Source organism: Tenebrio molitor, chromosome X, assembly GCF_963966145.1.
Source record: "Tenebrio molitor chromosome X, icTenMoli1.1, whole genome shotgun sequence".
Classification (NCBI taxonomy): domain Eukaryota; kingdom Metazoa; phylum Arthropoda; class Insecta; order Coleoptera; family Tenebrionidae; genus Tenebrio; species Tenebrio molitor.
Genome location: NC_091055.1, coordinates 11428921 through 11447827, shown reverse-complemented (window position 1 = coordinate 11447827; position 18907 = coordinate 11428921). Strand labels below are relative to the sequence as shown.

At 31.4% G+C, this 18907-nt stretch overlaps 1 protein-coding gene and 1 long non-coding RNA gene across 4 annotated transcripts in view; both read right to left on the bottom strand.

The window, feature by feature from the left end:
• dpr6 (defective proboscis extension response 6) overlaps positions 1-18907 on the bottom strand; it is a 205977-nt gene that overhangs the window by 167680 nt on the left and 19390 nt on the right. The window lies entirely within an intron of this gene.
• LOC138140081 (uncharacterized) lies at positions 14269-15670 on the bottom strand. The gene is made up of 3 exons (XR_011162437.1): positions 15104-15670; positions 14795-14915; positions 14269-14535 (listed from the first exon to the last, which is right to left on the bottom strand). It is a non-coding gene; the product is annotated as an uncharacterized lncRNA (long non-coding RNA).

Sequence of the window (18907 nt, the reverse complement as noted above, 5' to 3'; positions counted from 1 at the left end):
TCGGAGGCGCTGTATGAAGAATCTGCATATTCATGGTAAGCTTCGGTAATCTGGTTGAATGTAACCACTTGAGCACATTTAAGAGTCTTACGGAGATAATGAACATTTTTGCAAATAATCGCGGATTTATGCAAATTTCCTACAAGGTAAAGTGAGTTTTTACTCCGTACCTGACTATGAATATTTTACTATTAATGCGTGCCGCAACAATACATTTCTTCATTTATCAAACGCAAGACAAAGTCAAATACCTCGATTATTATATCGCTTGTACCGGCAAAAAATGTTGGCAAAGAACGAAGAGTTAAATATTGTTACAGCGCCTTTCAGGATATTGGAGGAGAATCCTGGTTTATTCTAAATCATTTCTGCAACTATAAATATTCCGTACTGTCAGAATATATGTTGTATTCAAAATATTTCATACATTTTAACCAATTTCGGGCTCCATACCGGAGTGTATTTACCACAACAGAGAACTCGTACCATTTGATTACTCAATTTCAGAGAAAAAATTTCTCTTTCTTCAAAATGTGAATATTTTTGCTAAATAAAGACCACCACCTCGTCAAATACAGCAAGTTTTCGTGAATAATTCTTTCCTTGAGTTTGACATTATAACGAATCAAAAGAATAATTAATAAGTATGTATTAAAATTTATACACCTCATAGTTTATTAACATTCATGAACCCTCTACGATCCCATTAATTCTGAAATATTTAAATTTACCTAAATTTAGATACGCTTTCCGTAAACTTGATTACACATTATCGTCACAATAAAAAGTGAAATAGCCTCAAGGTTCCATCACGTAAATCACTAATTCAGACGGGGCATAACTTGTCTTATTAAATGACCATTTATTACCGACACTTCCAAAATGCGAACCATTTATATCCCTTATATCCTAATCAATTATTGTTCTTTTCAATCATGTCAAAATAACAGGCGCAGAACCTACGGGAAACACTTAAAAATTAAACGTGTTCTTCATGGAACTTGCACAGAATCTATTTCCGACACTTTTATTGTAATTTATTATACTGATCGTTACTGACCCTAAATTAGACACATCAGCGGAAAGTGGGTATTAGTGTGAAGCTTCATTAAATGTAAATACTAATCGTGAGGGGTGAAACCACACATTATCTTTTGTTTACTGTGTAAATAAATGAATTCAAATTGGAACAAATGATATTGAGAACGAATTTACGCCACGAAACTTTAACTATTACTTTATTTGACACGGCACTGTCATTTGTCCAACTAACACTTGTTTTTTGCGGGTTGTCACGACTATTTTGATTCGTTTGTCTAGTTAAGTTAGGTTATGGTTATGAGTATTATCAAGACAAATCAAGTTAACATGTATGTTCGAACCATACATTAAACTTTTAATTGGATTGTGACGTCAGAGGTGGAATAGTCGAAGTTATCTAGTTACTTTTACGTTATACTACTTGACTATGCTAAGCAACGTTGGTAATTGTTTCCACAATTTTCCCTCTTCTCCTAGAGTTTTCTATTTACGTTCTACTACAAATTTAAACGTTGCTATAAAGGTTTTATTTTTGATAGTTAGTAAACTGTTATAATATAATATACAGTGTGGAAACTACTTATGGAATAAATTCAGTAATGTCTAAACAAATGATATTTGTAGAAAACGCTGAAACAGGTCAATTTTTATTTCTCATAGTGCTTATTTTAAGTTGTTTCACTTGTTCATGACGTCATCGATTTTTGAGTTATGACGTCATCACCAATTTTTTTAACTGGAAATCCCCACTTTTTTCTTCTGTTTCTGATAGACCTTCCTACTACCTAAACGATGAAAGACAAAAATTGGTACCTTACATAAGAATTTTTTTGAGAAAATGACAAATTTTACTTCAAAAATTTGATTTAATGATGTAAAAATTTTAACTGACCGCAAACAAAAACAAACAAACATCTAAGGTTAACAATCAAATGTTACGCAAACGTTGAATTTGTCCCCCGCCAACTATTTGGCACTCACCGACACTTTGTACACTGCGCTCAATAATGTTAGGGCTGATTTGTTCTATTTCAGCGCAAATTCTCTGCCGTAAATCTTCTAAGTTGTTTGGTTTATTCAAATAAATCTTGTATTTTAAATAAACCCATATAAAAGAATTTCTAAATTAAAAGTAAATTAAATTTTTGAAGTAAAATTTGTCATTTTCTCAAAAAAAATGATATGTAAGGTACCAATTTTTTTCTTTCATCGTTCAGCTAGTATGAAGGTCTATCAGAAAGAGAAGAAAAAAGTAGGGGTTGTCATTTAAAAAAAATGAGTGTGACGTCATAGCTCAAAAATGGATAACGTCATGAACAAGTGAAGCTACTTAAAATAAGCATTATGAGAAATAAAAATTTACCTGTTTCAACGTTTTCGACAAGTGTCATTTGTTTTAAAATTACTGAATTTATTCCATAAGTAGTTTCCACATTGTATATTATAATAATCTATTAAATGAAGATTATTCCATTCGAGGAACAAATTGTATCATGCGTTCAAATGAACACCTAGGTTGAGTAGGCACTGAAAAAACTAAACCATTTGGACCAGTGTAAAGTTTGAATTTCCCGCCGTTTGACATGAATGACATTTGTTTATGTTTAATCGGTACATAATTGGACATACATATTTGTTTTTAGCAATGGGTGCCCCAGATATTTGCTTCGAGAATAGGAATCGTTAGTTATTCTATTTTTAATGTAATACATTGCAAAGAAAGAAAACAGAAGAAAGATTTTTTGTTTATAAATTCTAGGTTAACTGTCAACAAAATTGCAACTGTCAATTTACACTTTAAACACCAAAACAATTGACGGTTTCCAACTCCTTCCCTGCCCAGGATTTCATTTGGATGCCCGTGCGATCGAAAATTAAAAAAATCGAGAAGGCCGTGATTAATACGCTTGAGTTGGCAATACGAAAAAATTTGATTCAAATGTCATTACAATACCAATTGTCATTATTAATTATTGACTATTAAAATTTGCTATTACAATATGTTCACTTTAGAGCAAAAAATTTTCGTTGTGCAGTGTTACTTCAGAAATGGAGAAAGACTTGAGAACGGCGAGTGGTCCTATTCGACATCTCGAGTTTTTGAGGAATTTCAACAAAAGTTTCCGGACTTTCAAGGCACAATAACTTGGCCAGAAAGTCTACAAATGCTTAAAACATGTTTTTGGAAACAGGTAGTGTTCTGCGCAAAAAAGGCAGTGGACGACCGACAAAAAGAACAGCTGAAAATATTGAAGAGGTTGAACAAAGAATTGCAGAGACCCCAAATAAATCCATCCGGAGATTAGCCCAAGAAACTAACCTATCCTTTGGTACAGTTTAGCTTATCCTTAAAAATGATTTGCACTTTTTTCCTTATCGTGTGTCTGTTGTGCATGAAATTAAACCCCTTGACAATAAGAGCCCCCACAACATAACCTCTGAATATTGATCGTTGGATCGATTTATAAACAAGCGGCGTGCTCACCGTTGAATAAAAGCGCGGGAGTTTTTAAATCACATTGTTTCATTGCACTAGCTGCGGAAATTTTTTTACGATCGACAGGTCACACTAATTTTTTTTTCGATCTCACGGTACATTCTTAAACGTTACTATAAAGGTTGTATTTTTGATAGACGGTAAACTGTTATACTCTATTTTAAATGAGGAACAAATTGTATCATGCGTTCAAATGAAAACCTAGGCTGAGTAGGCACTGAAAAAAGTAAACCATTTGGAACAGTGTAAAGTTTGAATTTCCCGCCGTTTGACATGAATGACATTTGTTTATGTTTAATCGGCACATAATTCAACATGTTTGTTTTTAGCAATGGGTGCCCTTAGATATTTACTTCGAGAATAGGAATCGTTAGTGATTCTCTTTTTAATGTAATACATTGCAAAGAAAGATTTTTTGTGTATAAATTCTAGGTTAGCTGTCAACATGCTCTAATTGCAACTGTTATTTCATTTCATTTGAACGCCCGATACATTATTATATAAGTAGTATAAGGGCCCCTATGCACACAGCTACTTTTTAAGGAAAAGCACCCCGATTTTCAAGGGTAAACTGAAAAGCAGAAAAAATCGTGAAAACACCCCCGATTTTAAGGTATATTTAAAAATTAACATTTTTAAGGAAAAGCACCCCGATTTTCAAGGGTAAACTGAAAAGCAGAAAAAATCGTGAAAACACCCCCGATTTTAGGGTATATTTAAAAAATTAACATTTTTAAGGAAAAGCACCCCGATTTTCAAGGGTAAACTGAAAAGCTGAAAAAATCGTGAAAACACCCCCGATTTTAAGGTATATTTAAAAAATTAACATTTTTAAGGAAAACACCCCGATTTTCAAGGGTAAACTGAAAAGCAGAAAAAATCGTGAGAACACCCCGATTTTCAAGGGTAAACTGAAAAGCAGAAAAAGTCGTGAAAACACCCCCGTTTTAAAGGTGTATTTTAAAATTAACATTTTTTCAAAGATTTTACTCTGTTATAGTAATAATAGAGGATTCGGATAATTATAGAACTACTTATGTCAAAAATAGATAAAATTTATTTAAAAGAATCATGAGTTGGAAAATTTGGTGCCAAACGGTATAAAAATGACCAAGTTTTAAAAATTCTACAAATTATTTGCTCGAATTTATGGGATTTATTGATAATCTGACGACAGGGAAAGTTTCCAACTCGTTCTTGAAGGATAAAAAACGCGATTATAAGAATCACAGACGATTAATTAGTTTTATTATTTGATCGATAAGACCACATTTAAATCCAAAAACTGTCAAGTCAAATTTATCAGATTTAACTAATGTATTCGAAATATCATCAAATTCATAAAACATTTTATCTTTAAAGAAATATACATTTCTATATCTGAATGCTCTGCTTATATTTGGAGGTATTCCAGCAAATAATTCTGAAATAAGGCCGTTTTTCTTTGATCTAAACAAACACTCATCAAACTCAATATACAAAACTATATCATAAAATATATATGTTTTTCAAGAATAAGTTCTAAATATCGCATCAATTCTTTTTCCTTTTGGTATTCCTAAATTTTCAATAGATTGACCATTGTATCCACTTTTAACATTAAAACTTGGAAAATCAATTAAATAATATAAATTTTTAACAACTATTAAAACATCACCTGAAGGTCTTTGATAAATATGCAAAACTTCTTTAAAATCATTAGGCAAAAAATATAAATAATCTTTAATTAATTTCGGTTCTTTATCATAAGTCATATCTTTTAAATTGACTAACCAAACATACTTCTTATAAAAAATATACATATGATGATTTGCAATTAAAAATGTGTCAATTTCTTTATTAAAATCACATAAATTCACCATAGGCTCATGAGTCGAAGACGAATTACCAACAGTATCTTTTACTCCGACTTCAGGGGCGCTTTGCCAGACTTTGCTTACAGTAGGTTTAACTGTTGTTGTTGTTGGTATTAATTCATATTTTAATCGTTCAGGTCGTCCATATAAATATTGAATTGCCCACATATCGTCTTGAGTTAATTTATCAATATCACCTTTATAATAGGCGTACATAATTGAATTATTGTTTGCAGAATGTTCAATACCTAACGTGTGTCCGATTTCGTGTAATAAAACAGTATAAAAATTAGTTTGATCATCACGTGTATTGCTTAATTCACCAAAATACCAATTTTCTGATTTATCAAAATGAATTCCTCGGCATTCGTCATCATTTGGAAAAAAAGCATGAGCTAAAATATTACCCTTTCCATCAAAACTTTTAGAACATATTCCTTTTTGACAACGTGAATTATGATTATGCTGAAACAACGTGTTAGAAAATGATATAAGTATGTCCGGTTTAACACTATTGTACTCGCCTACGGCGCTGGGCTGGCTGTGCCAGTACTCAAACTTTAAATTTGAAACAGATTCCCACTGATCAAAGGCTTTTTGTGCTAATTCTTTCATCTCGTTTGTAGCTAACGGAAAATACCATTTAAGATTTGTTTTATTCCATTTTTGATAATGAATTCTATAAGCTGTTGGATTATCTTTAACGCCACATCTAGGTTTACTGATAAATGCAAGTGTTTCTTGATTTAATGTTCCATCAGCTGGTAAATTATAGAATTCTTGAAACCTTATTAATGCTTCATTGGTATGCGAAACACTAGTCAAAGACGTTTCTGTTAATAATGATCTATTACTCTCTAAATATCCAAATTGTTCTCAATAACTCTGAATCTTCGATTCATTGTAAGGTTTCGCTGAGCTTGTAATATTAACATCATCTGAACTTTTTACAGTAGTGAAAAATAGGAAAAGAATAAAATATTTCATTTAATAGAATAAATTCCTGGACGCTGTCGACTCATGGACAACGCGATTTAAATAACAAATTGAACTAAATGGGAAGATCTTCAGAAATAATTATATTACAAAAACAATCTTCACAATCACTAGAGTTGAAGATCATATGATTTCTTTGCAGAAACACTATTTGTTTTTTATCAAGAAAATATGAAACAGCGTCATATAACTCATACAACTTATTAATTTTTGTCTGAAAATAAGTCAACAACGGATAAATATAACTTCAAGTTTCCCTCTAAAATAAAAAATAATCCATTAGTTGGACCAACATCATCTGATTTACTTATAGCAGTAATATCATACCTCGTATCAGTCTTTAAATCAAATAATTTAATTTCTTTTGGTTCTGTCATCGTCCTCGACTCTGGGCTGGCATTGCCAGTCATTTATTACAATAAGAAATTATCAATTCCCGTTTAAGTGGACTTTTTCTAGGTATTTCTCTCTGGGAAATTAATTAAAATTACTGACAAATTCCTCTTCACGTAAATTTATTTCTTTTTCATTTATTTTATCAGCCTTATATAAATGCAATAACTGTCGATAAAATTTATAAATTAACTTATATTCTTCAATTCTTTCTGATATTTTTAATCTCTTATCTAATATTTCTATTACCCCTGCACCAAGAGATAAACAAACTAGTGGAGGTAGGGCTAACGAAGATAATCCCGATGCACTAAATAATAATTTACTAATAGATAATCCGATCCCAATTTTATAAAAATATATGTAACTTTTTCTGTATACGTACAAGCGTTTTTGTAGATATTTTTCCATTTATAACATATAGATAATATATTTTTTTTTAATTACGTTCAAATATTGAAATAGTAGGTATTATCACGAGTGAGCGTCCCTGAAAGGGACTAGTGCTTTGCGCGCAAAGGCGAATCTATTCTCATTTAAACGACACGGTATCTGTTTAAAAGAATATAATATATCATAAAAATCTTTGCCTCTGTTGACATTAATTATTACATATATACAGTAATGACCACATGAAACAGAAGAATTCATTTGTAACTGCGTGTTATTCCACGCAATATTTTTTCCGCTACTTAATAAATATTTTTTTATTTTTTCTGGTGGAGATATTCCAAAACTGTCAAAATATAAAATATTTTTTAAATATGGTTTGTTTATGTAACATACCCAGTGTGAGCCATAACAATTAGAGGGTTGAAAATTAATTATACCTGATTCATCTTTTCTAATTTTTTTTTGGTAACATGTCAATTGCAAAAACACCTCGAAAATTTCGCGTAGCTTCATGAGGCAAACCCGAATTTTTCATAATATCAGATATTTCTATATTACTTAAGCCCGATTTCCTATCAATTTTATTCCTTGCCCATATGTCTTCGTCTTCGCCTCCGGAATCTTTCGATTCCCTCGGGAACCTTTGGTGACCTCTGGGCAGGCCTTGCCTGTCTTCTGGTTTTTTGTGTTTTTTTTTATTCTTTTTTATACCATCTCCAAAGGCTTTTTGTGCTAATTTAGTACCAGCATAACCAGCTGCGCCTAATCCCAATGCTTTGGCTACAGCTAATGCCGCAGGAATTAAAGCAGGTAAAAATCCGCCTATCTGTGTTGGAGAAAATTTAATATCACAATATTTTTTCTTCTCCTTTTTACACTTTTTAATTTCATCAACTTGTTTTTCTCTTAATTTAATAGTATTATTAGGTCTTTCCATTAAATCGAATCTTATATTACAATCTATTCTTTTTTCTTTACAACTTTGGAGTTTGTTTATTTGATTGGGTGATAAATATACTCTATAATCATTCATTGACTCAGTCATTTATTTAATTAAAAACTCGACAAAACCTCGTCTACTTCATTTCCAAATAAATCTTTTCATCTATGATATTCATATTTGCAATTCTTCGAGATTCAACTACGGCATACATATAGTAATTAACATTTTGATAATCTTTTAATGTCCAATTAACTTCTAGTTCAGATGATTTTGTTTTACTAAATAAATTTTCATCATTTTCTTTTGTTACATCAAAAGCAACAACTAAATAGAGGTTACAAAAATCTTTATAGCTGACGCACGTACCTTCATCCAAATCTTTTTTATAATTACAAGAGAGGAATGAGGCATACAAGCGTTGTAAATCCTCATTATTCACCTGATATTCATAAGTAGGATGTTGGGTACCATTGATTTTAATATTTATTCTTTCTAAATTCATATTATCAAAAATCATCATTGTCTTGGTAAAATTATCGTTTCGTTCAGCTCTAGAAAAAACTATAAAAACTCTAGATATGTATTTTGTTTTGATTATTTACGACGCGCCAGTTTCCACTTCCAGAAGACCACAAATTACTACGGTAACAGTTAAGCGCATTCCATCCACAAAGAAAGTTAGATTTGCTAACTAATAATGAAGATAATATTTTCTCTGTTTCTAATGAGGGTTTTACTATTGGGATCCACAAACTAATATCAGATATTTCATAATCATAATTTCCATCAACTTTAGCGTGTAATATATTTTTCACTCTATTTTTACGTAATTCAATGCGAATTTTTCCATTCAAAACTTTGTTACAGTCTCGTACAAATCGAAAAATTCTAGATAAAGGAATAAATTTTGTAATAGTTTTTTCATCTTTTGTTAACAACCATCTCTCTAAATATCCTTTATTGAATGCAGAATTATTTGTGATTTTTGAAATAATAGTTTTTATATCAACGTCTAAATCTTTAATTTTTTCCGATTTATCTTGCGCGTCATATTTGTATTGAGACGTATCTGCTGAATCTGCTGTGTCTGGATACCAACACAATTGTGATGCTGAAGTATCAGAAACATCTCCTGAAAATTCAATCAGATTTGAAATTAACGTAGCAACACCCACATAATTTGTTTCTTCTATTAATACCTCTTCATAGAATAACCTCTCATAGTCAAAATCATTTATCCCATTATTTGATATAGTTGCATAATTATTTGGATTGTTTTTAATTTTAGATTTGACAAAAATATAAGCGCCTGATAAATGTTTCCACCCACTTATGTTAGTTTCGAGCGTATACTGTTCAAGTTCTTTCACATTGATATTACTTTCTCTTATTTCATTGTAAGTATAACTTTTTGTTGATTCATCGATTACAGGCATTTCATCAATACGCCATAGGCTGTCCACAACGTTTTCCATTTATTTAAATAAAAAGAAGTCTTTTAGGAAACCTCAGCCTTCAGCAGATTTTTAATAATTTCCTTTGACTTTTTAGTTAATCGATTCGTTTTGCTCATGAAGACCTTGTGTGAATTTTTTGACTTGTTCTTTTTTATTCCGTCGCCTCGTAAATGTTCATTCATCGATTTTTCATTTTGTTTAGAATAGGATTTATAATTTCTTCTTTATACGTAGAAAACGGCAGTGATTTTACGTATGTAGACGCTATATTTTTAAGCCCTGAAGTCACACCTTGAATGATATCCTCTTTATTATTGTTCCAAAAAGGTTTTAATATATTACGATATAAAAAGCCTAATGCAGGTATAGCAAATTTTTTTATAGATTGAAAAATATTTCCACCTCTAATATCTCTATGATATTTAAGACCAAACCCATATTGTTTCGGAAATAATTGTTTTCTGTGAACGACAAGTACCATTTATTTTACAAGAAAGACGAAGACTTACTGAATATCTAGAACAAAATTTAAGCACTCTCCATTAAAATGTATCAATTGATTTAGCTGATTTGTAACGGAAATGCGAATATTAAATATATAATCCGTACGATTAATTGGTAAATATTTCGGATGCGTCGGTTCAATATTAATTAAAGATCTAGGTGAAATATTTGGAGTAAAAGCGTATATAACATCACTTTTGAGATTATTTTGATAACTAGATGGAACTAGGGAACAGTGAATCAAGATTTGATCAATATCTTTGGTGATATTACCAATTTTTGTTGCATAGTTTATTCCTTCTTTATATATTTTTTTATAAAATCCTAAAAGCTCATATATCTTACCGTGGGAAAAGTCAATTTCATAGTCTTTGTCGCGTATAATTAGCAAAAAACGATTAGTTGCATAATTTACATCAAAATAAAACGGGGGTGTTTCAAACGTTCCAAAATATTCTTGGATATAATTATTTAATTCATTTTCATCGTACAGACCGTTTGGTAATTTTAATATTTTCCACTCCGATTCATTTCTATCGTCTTCTTTCATGATTTCGTTATTTTTGAGCTGTACTACTGGATTTTTACCAGACTTGTATTTTATTTCGTTATTTTTATACTCTTCAGTAATGTTATCCCAACTATACCAGAGACTTGCTGTTTTTAAAGCAATTTCACCTTAATCCAGATAAATTAATAGGACTTTCAGAATGACTTATTTCAAAATCATTTTCTTTAGATCTAATGTGTATTAGACTCATTTATTCAAATTAAAAAAGCAAGCACACGAATTCAGCCCAGCATCGAGAATATCCTTTTGTGATCTGATTTTTTTATGAGTTTCAGATTTAACAATTTATCAAGTATTTCTACGCATTCATTGTATACATCAATTGAATCATTTCCAGCATTTTTTGACGCAGTTAATAGATTAAGACGTTCTACCATTTCACTCGGATCTGAAAAAATACCGCTTCCTGTTTGATGTCTGCTACTATGCGAAGCACTAGTCAAAGACGTATCCTTTTCATAGAAAGGAATTTTTCGAATATCTTCTAAAACACTTTTATATTTTTTCAACTGTGAATACACATATTGTAAATTATCAATTTTTTCTTGTTCTTGTGATTTCTTTGCGTTTGTAATGTGCGCATTTAATGATTTTAATTTAGTTGATATTTCGAGTATCGTTGTATCAATTTTTGCATTTCGATTTCTAATGTCTAACGATAATAAATGTGAAGGTTTTTCAAATTTAATTTTTTTTTCAATAATATCAAAATTTAAATCTTTATTCGGATCTAAACTTATTGAGGTATGCGCAGCAGGTGATTTTGGTAATGGTAATAAATGATCCGATTCGCTTACATCATCGCCTTCCGCATTCTTTGAAACATTTTTGTCTTCGGCTTTGCTTCTGGTCTGGGCCTGCCAGTCTTCTTCCTCGATTGCTAAAACATTTTTTGGATTCGCTTCGTTCATCATGAGCGAGGCAAATTCAGTAATATTATCAAGTTTGTCAGTTATAGGTTTCTGTAGCTTCTTAATTTCTTCCTTCGTTAAATGTTCTTTAAATTGTTTTAAATGGATTCTGTTTTTTATTATTTGACGATTTTTTAAAATAGCGTCAATTATTTCAGTTTTACTATCAGTGTTAGTCATTTATATATTATGAAAGACCGAAGTCTGCCATCTAGGATCATTTGGATCAATTGTCCGAGGAAATGCTGTAAGAATAGATGGATTGTAGTCGCCAGAAAGGGATGTTTTGCTTGCTTAAGTGTTTTTTAATGAAAATTATACGGAAACCCCCGTGGTCCAGAACTGGTATTTTCCTATCTACTTTTGTAGAATCCTGTCTATGACTAAACGTAACGCCCTTCAAATTTTTTTTGAATTTTTGGATTCGTTTTGAATTTTTGAATCATATGTGGATCAAAAGTTGACGGATTTGATAAAAAATCCAATACTGTTTACCAATATCACGGGTGTTTTTGGCATGGTTGTACTAAATGTTATAGTTCAGATTTTATTAATAATAAGATTAAAGCAACTATGGAAGATCTTTATGAGAAAACAATAGAAAGAAGCGAGCAAATAAAAAAAGCTGGTTATAACTTAATAGAAATGTGGGAATGTGAGTGGACAAAGTCAAAAGAATATAAGAAAGAAATGAAACAAACTGAAGAAGAAATTAAGGAATTGGAAGAACTTAGTCCTAGAAAAGCATTCTTTGGAGGAAGAACGAATGCAACAAAATTGCGCGTTAAGGGGAAGAAAATGAAATATATAGATATTTGCAGTTTATATCCAACAGTACAATGTTACGATGATTATCCAGTTGGACATCCTACTGAAATATTCAAACCTCGTACGTATAATTCACATTGGTATGGTTTAATAAAATGTGCAATTTTACCACCAAAAGGTTTGTATCACCCCGTTTTACCTGTTAAGAATAAAACCAAATCTGGTGATGAAAAACTAACATTTCCATTATGTCAATTGTGCGCAAAATTAAATAATCAAAAAGATAAATGTTCTCATACGGAATCTCAAAGATTTATCAGAGGAACCTGGTGTACCAACGAAGTAAAAAAAGCAATTGAAAAGGGCTACAAAATAATAACTATTGATGAGGTTTGGCATTTTTACGAAAAATCATCAAATTTATTTAAAGGATATGTGAAAGCGTTTATGAAAATTAAATTAGAAACAAGCCCTTGGCAGGATGATTTTGAATCAGAAGAAGAATATAGAAAAGCTGTAAAAGAAAATCTAGGTATTGAATTGGGTAAAATAGAAAATAACCCTGGAAAGAGGGCTGTTGAGAAAATATGCTTTAAATTGCTTATGGGGTAAATTTGGCAACAGAATATGTTACAGATGTTAAAAGGTTTTATGAAATTTTATTAGACGAGAAACTTGATAATATACGTATAAACGATATAAATGAAAATATGTTACAAATTGATTATAAGTTAAAAGATTGCTATACAGGGTGTTTTCAAAGTTGAGGCGTTCCTTTTAACATGTGATAGTATGCGTTGTTCTAAAGAATTTTAGCCAAAATCACCTTAGTAAAATGTGTACGGCAATGAAGATACAATAATTTAATTTTTTTGAAATTTTTGAAACCGGTCCTGCTCAAATTTGCGCTGATTTGTTAGAAATTGGAATTGACAAAAAAAAATCAAATGAGTATGGACGTTAATCAAAACTACTGTCAGAGTTGTCATCTAATTAGTCGAAATGGCTTTATTATTAGGAAAATAATGAGCTCACAGATATGTTGCAAATGCATGGGCAATGTTATTATCACGTTATCAGAATGCATCTGCAGCGTCCAGAGAGTATTGCAAAGCGATTTCCGGAAAGACACCATTCTGGGTCAGGTTAGTTATTAATCTAGTACAGCGGAGAAATGGACAGGACCGGACTTAAAATTTTAGAAAACAATAAAAATATACAATCAATTATCTCCGTTAATACAAACATTTTACTAAGAAGATTTAGGCTAAAATTCTTAAGAATAATGTGTAGTACCTCGTGTTACAAGGAACGCGTCAACTTCGAGAACACCCTGTATAGAAAATGATTTCAATACCAATATATTTATAGCTGCTTTTACAACTGCAAACGCAAGACTAAGATTATACGAAATGTTAGATAAATTAGGAAAAAGCATAGCATATTATGATACAGATAGTATTGTATATATAGATGATGGAAAAAACACTGTTAAAACAGGCTGTCTATTGGGACATTGGACAGACGAATTAGGTAAAAGCGTATGGATAATAGACTGGAAATCAACAGACCCAAAAAGTTATTGTTATAAGACTAATACAGGTAAAGTTGTTTGTAAAATAAAAGGATTTACGTTAAATTATGAAACGTCCGAAAAGATTAATTCCAATAGTATAAATAATATTTTAGAATATAAAGACAAAAAAATCAGTACACAATATAATCGAATTACCAGAGATACTAAAACTAAAGAACTTTTAAATAAAGTAGAAACAAAAGAATTTGGTTTTGTTTATGACAAGAGAGTTATTTTAAAAAACTGAGACAATACCGTTTGGATTTTCACCCTTTTCATTGTTAATTAATGATAAGTCAACTGAAAACTAACTGAAGATTTATTATAGAAAATTTGTTACACAGTCAAAAATTTGTTATACAAACATAAATTTACTGAATATTAATTTTTCTTATAAATAATTTGCAAATTTTTCGTTTCTTTTTCAATTTCATTTTTTATAACTACCCCTAGTTCCTCCCGTATAATCGTCCGAAGATCTTCTTTGAGCCCACTTTCAAAACGATTGATTGAAGTTTGAATTGATTGAATTGACTTTTCCATATTCGATAATGCATCAGCTATTATGGCCACTTTCTCAGTTTCGGCAACATGGGACGCTTCTGTAAACTTTTTTTTAAAGCTTCGGCCTGCAATAATAAACATGAGATAAAATGTTTTCCACATAAATTACTTTTTTGATAAGAGACATGCAAACACTTGGACACATGTAGGTACTTAACATAGAATTAACAGAACAAGTTAAAATAATATATCAAGTCAGCTTGGAGTTAGAGACAACAATATTTTTGATAAAACCAGACCATAGAGACATAGACATAAAAGGGGCCAAACATATAAAACCAGCACAAACAACTAGATGAATACTGAATATTGATGTAACATTACATTGGTTGTGTTTTGCATCTCTAGCTCTGTCCTGACTCTCTTGTTGGCGAAATTTGCTATATTATCATCTGGGGTTTCGCTGAGTCGTGCACTATGTCTTTTGCTCATTTTATTTTTCAACCTGAAACATAAAGCGGTAGAATAAAAAAATAATTTCCAATTTTTGACTTGTGTAAACACTTTCTGTTATGAAATTAATATTGAAAGACGTGAAATATTTTTATATTTCATACGTTGAAATTAGGTAATACCACTATTATCTAGACCTAAGATTTTAAATACAATTTGCTAAACTCATCTAGTACTTACCTGATTGATTCGTATGTGCGAACATGTGTACGACCAGAGTACGACGGTACGAACCAAGGAGGTTAAAGTAAGAGGAGGGAAAGCAAGTTTGAAAAAGTGATGCCACCCGCCAAATCGTGCAGAGCCATAAAAGGTTGCTAAACAAGGGTGGTTGGCTGGTTGGTGGGGATGGTCCCAGTGGCGTATAAAAGACGGATCAATTTATTGTAATTTGTAACATAAAGTACATGAAAAAAATTAACAAAAATAAAAACAGTAAATTTATAATTCAGAAAAAACTATAAGTACATGACGGGGCGCACTGGAGCATTTATTGTAACATAAAAACGCTTAACACCTTGTTGCTGGGGTTCAAGGAACGCCACTGGCGCCAAAGCGATGCGATACCCGGTGGGCCGTTCAAGGACGTTCGCGGTCATAAAAGGTTGCTGGAGAAGGAACGATTGGCATCACTTTCAATGCATTACCAGCATAGGGCGCTTTCCCTCCTCTTACTTTAACCTCCTTGGTACGAACCATTGGTACGAACCGGATGTCAAGAACAGAGAAACGTCAAGAGCTTCAGATTTGCCAATATAACTAGCGGCGGTAAATTCAAATACTAATAAACAACACTCGATACTTTATACCCTCTTTATACTGTTACTATGGCCATATGAGCCGAGTTGTTGTGGACAATATAAAAGATACCTTTATATAAAATACATCGTCAAGGAATTTTGCTTGAAAACGTATTTTATAGATCCATAAAAGCAAGGGCTGCATTTTATTCAAGATTTCGAATGATTTTATTCGAATAATTTATTAAAATTTTGTTCAATGGATTAATTTCAAAAATCCTTAAAAATTTAAATTGAATAGACCCGTCTACATGAGTTTGTATAGCACGCCTTCTACCTTAAAAAACAGGGCAAAATCTTTGAAAAATGTTAATTTTAAAATATACCTTAAAATCGGGGGTGTTTTCACGATTTTTTCTGCTTTTCAGTTTACCCTTGAAAATCGGGGTGTTTTCCTTAAAAATGTTAATTTTTTAAATATACCTTAAAATCGGGGGTGTTTTCACGATTTTCTCTGCTTTTCAGTTTACCCTTGAAAATCGGGGTGCTTTTCCTTAAAAATGTTAATTTTTAAATATACCTTAAAATCGGGGGTGTTTTCACGATTTTTTCTGCTTTTCAGTTTACCCTTGAAAATCGGGGTGCTTTTCCTTAAAAAGTAGCTGTGTGCATAGGGGCCCTTATACTACTATTATATCATTCCACCATGGTGGTTACTTAATAAACAAATGATTGCGCGAACATTAGATACAAAATTTAAAAAATATTTTTAACTATTCTAAAACACAGTATTCAAGTGATGTAAACTCTATTTGTTTGCTGTCCATTTGAGGCAGACTTTAATCAACAAGGTATTTCGGATCAATAATTTGGTTACCATAGCAGTCCAGTAGTTCAACAGATGAGAATCGTGTTGTTTATGCAGCTTTGAAGTAATTGAGAAAGTAATAATGAGATTTGAAAGTCTTAATTCTTATTTTTTTCACTTGGAGACACCGCCTCGGTGTTTTAAAAGATCCGCTTTGAAGTTTGTTGAAAGAGAATGACTGGGGTAATAAATAACGTCTTTATATCAAACAAATTTTGTTTTAATATTTGAACGTTTTACCTGTGTCTGAGCGATGTTGGAAAATATTTGGATGTTTCCGTTCCTAAAAGCTAATTCTTCCTAAGAAAAATACTTTTATTTACAAAATAAGGAAAATTGTGCCTTAATAATATAAAAGCGGCCTTATTTATAAATTTGTTTCCTGCTTAACATTTGAGGGAAATTTTGTTTGAAGGAGCTTAATAAAAGAGGTGTATAAAGTAAGATCCTGCTATTGTGTTGGGTAGAAAATATTGGACAGGCGTTTGTTTTAGAAGAGTTTAAGAACAAAGAACTACAATAAGTAGAAAAAGTTGGACTAAAGTAGAAAAGTACGCAATCGCTCGTAAACAGAAGAACGGTTTGAAATAGAACAGACTAATTGGAATTGTGACGCTTCTCTTATATTGTATCCTAATATCGTTCGTTTTTTTTTTTTTTTTTTTAAATGTAAAAACTCACAATTCCGACAGATAACAGTCCAAACAGAGATATTTATCAACAGGTAATTGGTTTTAGGAGAAACAAAATTTAAAATTTATTTGTGCGGTGGCCGTCAGACATAGGCGGCTCGTTTAGATTTTAGTAGGAACAAAAAACAAATTGAATTTTATTCCGCGTCTTTAATATTAATGGGAGGATTTAAACTGTATGTGTGGAGGGTGTATATTGTGAATTGTGTGTCCCGCGTAATCTTATTGAAATTGAGTTTTATCATCGCACTATTCTGACAAAATGAACTATAAATATTTATCAACAACCCACGCAGGTTCATATCTTTAAAATATCACGAGTTGGTGGTGCCACGAAGCGACGAAGAAATGAAGGGTTTCGAGATGTTGTAGGTTTTAGGTCAGTGGTGGAGGCAGAGCTGAGATTGTTGTTCAGTGACAGACAGTAAATGTAGAAAAGCAAATATCCGAGAACAAAGGAAAATTGATCCCTAAAAATAATAAAATACTCTGGTAAGAGAGGAGAATAATGTAATTTTATCAATACGTGACAAAAATTTTCATGTGCAAGCTTGATATATTGATTTGTCCATTGAAGCTGATGATAAGAAAACGCAACGCATCTTCTGATGTCGATAAGGCATAAGAAGATCCCCAATCCTGACGGTACAATATACCTAAAGTCATTTACATAAAATTCATGAATCATGAATTTTAAAATTGACGTTAAGGAAATCAAGTTATGAATATTTTTTATGGTGAAAATGCAATAAGAGCAAATGTCGACAATAGATATCTCTTTAGTATTGAGGGGTATGCTCGCATTTTATATATTGATCTCGATATACGGAAGTCGTACGCGTTGTCATCTTATACATCTCGAATATTTATTACGACTGATTTAAATGAAGCCATATAACAGCCACCATATGACTAATTTCAAGTTTATCTTGTTTTAAAGTTTTACTTCAGCCAACAATATTACTCCTTTACCCGGCTAACTTCCACCACATATATCACTTTCTTGTTTCATGTTTCTTACGTAATTATTTGTCTTGTGTAATTTGAATTTCCGTACCCCTTTCGAGCACACATCCAATTCCTGTATTATTCCTTAATTTCGTTGCAGTAAATTTTTTTCGTCACGATCAATTAACGTTGAATACAAAATAAGGCCACCACTCTAAAATATTTAAATTCATTCAAAAATTTTGTTTTACTACTAATGGGGTCGTATATAAAAACGTTTTCGTGAAAAGGGGAAGTAAAACTGTACTTCTCACAAAGCAGCAACTTTTAATAACATTGAGACATCGGTAATCGTAAGAAATTTAGGCATTTAATGTAATCTGAACTTTTCTTATTTAAATGCAAATAAAATATATATCTTTAATAAAACAGGCAAAATTTAAGAAGAACGATTAAACCAAAGAAAGTGTATTTGAAGGGAAGCAAATGGCTTCACATTTAAATTTAAGAAATAATACGCATTTAATTCCGGCCGATAATTAATTATATTTAAGCAATTAGTGAGCCGAAACACCAAACCGTGTAAAATATTGCAGAGGTATGCGTAAGCTTATAATCAATTTTGTTTTATTCCCCTTCCTTACTACAGCTCCAACAAAACAGATTAACTTTGAAACAATGCTCATCTATAAACATTTTTCACAAACACATCCAGACGTATTTACTCACTTTGCCC